Source organism: Sorex araneus, chromosome 7, assembly GCF_027595985.1.
Source record: "Sorex araneus isolate mSorAra2 chromosome 7, mSorAra2.pri, whole genome shotgun sequence".
In the NCBI taxonomy this organism is placed as follows: Eukaryota; Metazoa; Chordata; class Mammalia; order Eulipotyphla; family Soricidae; genus Sorex; species Sorex araneus.
In genome coordinates, this window is record NC_073308.1 from 30,574,539 (window position 1) to 30,579,055 (window position 4,517).

Here is a 4,517-nt window from a genome sequence, read left to right on the forward strand (position 1 = left end):
GGTCTCCTCCTCCCATATGCGAGCAAATCAGTAAGTAAAGGGGTCTTCGCCACCAGTTTACATTTGTTTTTATGTTATGTTTTTAAATTAATTTGTATCAATTGCACATAGTTCATATGTGTAATTGATACTTTCCTATTTTTCTGCTTATAAAAGTTTCTTGGTCTGGAGCGATAACACAGCGGGTAGGGCTTTTGCCTTGCATGCGGCCAACCCGGGTTCAATTCCCAGCATCCCATATGGTCCCCTGAGCACCGCCAGGAGTAATTCCTGAGGACAAAGCCAGGAGTAACCCCTGTGCATAACCAGGTTTGACTCAAAAAGCAAAAAAAAAAAATTATTGCATTGTAAGAAGCATTAGAAAATCCCTACACTTAGGCATCCTCAGCTGACACCGATGTGAAATTACTAAACTTTTATTTTTCATTTTAATAATTATTAGGAAAATGCATCTTCAGTCATTTGAAAAATGGAAAGGGGTTTTGGATACCAAAAACATATTACCAAGGTGAATCGATGATACCTGAGTGCAATCCTGGCTTTAGTCTTCCAAATGGGCAGACAGTCATGAAATGTACAGAGAATGGCTGGTCTCCTCCTCCCATATGCGAGCAAATCAGTAAGTAAAGGGGTCTTCGCCACCAGTTTGATTTGTTTTTATGTTATGTTTTTAAATAAATTTGTATCAATTGCACATAGTTCATATGTGTAATTGATACTTTCCTATTTTTCTGCTTATAAAAGTTTCTTGGGCTGGAGCGATAACACAGCGGGTAGGGCTTTTGCCTTGCATGCGGCCAACCCGGGTTCAATTCCCAGCATCCCATATGGTCCCCTGAGCACCGCCAGGAGTAATTCCTGAGGGCAAAGCCAGGAGTAACCCCTGTGCATAACCAGGTTTGACTCAAAAAGCAAAAAAAAAAAAATTATTGCATTGTAAGAAGCATTAGAAAATCCCTACACTTAGCATCCTCAGCTGACACCAATGTGAAATTACTAAACTTTTATTTTTCATTTTAATATTTATTAGGAAAATGCATCTTCAGTCATTTGAAAAATGGAAAGGGGTTATGGATACCAAAAACATATTACCAAGGTGAATCGATGATACCTGAGTGCAATCCTGGCTTTAGTCTTCCAAATGGGCACACAGTCATGGAATGTACAGAGAATGGCTGGTCTCCTCCTCCCATATGCGAGCCAATCAGTAAGTAAAGGGGGCTTTGCCACCAGTTTACATTTGTTTTTATGTTTTTAAATTAATTTGTATCAATTGCACATAGTTCATATGTGTAATTGATACTTTCCTATTTTTCTGCTTATAAAACTTTCTTGGGCTGGAGCGATAACACAGCGGGTAGGGCTTTTGCCTTGCACGCAGCCAACCCAAGTTCGATTCCTCCGCCCCTCTTGGAGAGTCCAGCAAGCTACCGAGAGTATTTCGCCAACAATGTAGAGCCTGGCAAGCTACCCGTGGTGTAATCGATATGCCAAAAACAGTAACAAGTCTTACAATGGAGATGTTACTGGTGTCCACTTGAGCAAATCGAATAGCAATGGGATGACATTGATACACTGATGGAACTGTCTTAATTTTTAACTTATGTTTCATTTTTAAATGTATGTTTTATTTTTCTGCTTATATACCTTTCTTATTTTAAATTTGTGTTTTCTGAGTATGACTAGATAGTACACATATTTCTTGATAAGTATCTGTCAAGAATGCAGAAAAATAGAAAAAAAACGTTGAAATCTGTAGGAAAGACTCAGATAAGCAAGACGGCAGGATAGGAGTGACTTCTGCAAATGACCCGCTTTCTGACATTCACCCTGATGACTATCATTGTGGGATTCAGAGACTCTAGCAGAAATATTTTCACACAGTTGCTGAAAACTGATTCTGGCATTCAAAAAAGAGGTTCAAACGCCACTAATGGATCCTACTAACCAGTTTTCTGACCTTCTGGAAACCCCACTTCCTAGACTGATGGAAACCCTTGCCTGTTGATTCTTTTCACTCATGGACCACTTAATTCCCTGCACACCTGACTCACACCCAATCCTCGTGCGATGAACTGGCTCATTTTTCACTGTAAAAGCCAAGCATTTGTAGATGTCTAATATTTGCACCTAAAGTCTCAACTCTAAGTCCTCTGGAAAGGAAGACGACAGCATTCAGCATTGCTATTGAGAAAGCAAAGAGGATGCCATCTATAGCTGGGTTGGTTCTACAAGTGTGAGGGAAGACTTACTTACTTCTTTTTCTGTTTCTCTCTCTTTTTTTCTTTTTGAATCACACCCGGCAATGCATCGGGGTTACTCCTGGCTCTGCACTCAGGAATTACTCCTCATGGTGCTCAGGGGACCATATGGGATGCTGGGAATCTAACCCAGGTCGGCCGCGTGCAAGGAAACCACCCTACCCGCTGTGCTAATGCCCAAGCCCCTTTCTTTTTTTAAAAAAAAATTATTCATTTTTATTGAATCACCATGTGCAAAGTTACATAGCTTTCAGTCTTAAGTCTCAGTTACACATGCTCAAACACCCATCCCTTCACCAGTGCACATATTCCTCCACCAAGAACCAGAGTAAACCTCCCCCCACCACCTAACCCCCAAGCCCCCCACCCAGGAAGACTTACTTTCATGCAACTTCTCCCAACAGGGAAAAAAAAACATGTAGAGTAGGAGGATTCATAAATGGAGGATCATAGGAAGTCTTAGAAATCCTAGTATGGCTTATAGAATTTATTTCTCTCTCAAAGACCGTAAGTGAACTGTATAAGAAAATATGAAATTGATTCCAAGGTACTTGATTTTCATGGGTATTATTATGAAAGTTATTGTTTTTAATATCTTTCTTCTCTTTCATAACTTATAAAATTATGCAGTATATTATGCAGCTGTTAGGAAAGACAAAGTCATGAAATTTGCTTATAAGTGTATGGTCATGGATAGTATGATGCTTAGTAGAATGAGTCAGAAAGAGAGGGACAGACATAGAATGATTGCACATATTTATGGAATATAAAATAACATAACATGAGACGAACAGCCAAGGACAGTAGACACTAGGACCAGGAAGATTGGGGAAGAAGGCAAGGTGGAATAGAAAAGGGATCACTATGTCAGTAATGGTTGAAGGGATCATTCAGGATGGGAGATATGTGCTGAAAGTAGATAAAGGACAAAACGTGATAGCCTCTTAGCACCTACATTGTATACCTTAAAGCCCCAAATTAGAAAGAGAGTAAGGGGGAAATTGTCTGCCACAGAGGCAGGGCGAGTTTGGAAAAATTCAGAAGGGTATACAGGGAACATTGATAGTGAAGAATGTGCACTGTTGGAAGGATGGATGTTTGATCATTGTGTGACTGAAACTCGAACATGAAAACTTTGGAATCATATCTCACAGTGATTCAATTAAAAAAATTGAAAAAGAACCCCATGATATCATACAGTTTGTTTTTATGTGGATAGATCTTTTTTTTTAACAGGGAACTTATGCTATTTATTATTTTTTAAAACTTTTTATTAAATCACCATGTGGAAAGTTACAAAGTTCTCAGGTTTATATGTCAGTTATACAATATTCAAACACCCATCCCTTCACCAGTGTATGTGGATAGATCTTGAGTATTGTGCTCATTGAACTAAGTCAGAGGAGAATGGAAGAAAGAATGATCTCTCTCATCTGCAGGACATGAACAAATACAGTAGGGAAGTAACACATGCATTCCTCTAAGCTTTTTAAAAAAATATTCTGCATGTGAAAGAATTTATTCTTGAACACTATATTCATGAAATTCAGCTGTGTATTACTTTTTTAACACATGCCTTAATTCTTCTTTTAAAGTAAAAGAACTTACCCACTGTGTAAGTCCTCCTGCTGACTTATTCAATCAACACAGTTTCAGCACAGAATGCTCTATCTCAGGGCTGGAGTGTTAGCACATCAGGTATGGTATTTGCCTTGCATGCGGCCCACCCTGGTTAAATTCCCAGAATCCATATGGTCCCCTGAGCACCACCAAGGGTAATTCCTGAGTGCAGATTCAGAAGTAACCCCTGTGAATTTAAGGGTGTGACTCAAAATGAAAAAAATTTAGAATGCTTTATCTCATTTGTGTGCTATGAGGAAACCAGGTAAGGAACTATCAAAGGGACAAAGTCAAGAGAGATGAGGGGTAGAAGTGGTCTTCAGTAGGAAGATTGTCAGTGTAGGAGGGGTGAGTAGGATAAACTAGAGAAGGGAGCACTAGGACAACAGATAGAGGGAAAGTGCCAACCTCAGAGGCAGGCTGGGGTTGGATGGAAATCTGGGGACCCTTCCAGAGGGTAGTGCATTGGAAAAAGGATAAAACTTCATATGTGTGAAACAAAAATGGAATACAACAATTATTTAAATTGAATATTATCAATAAAGCTTAGCATCTTTAAACCAAAATAAAATGTTTTATTAATAGACTGAGACCACAGTATCATCTACCTCAAACCTCATTGCAGCAAACTGCAGG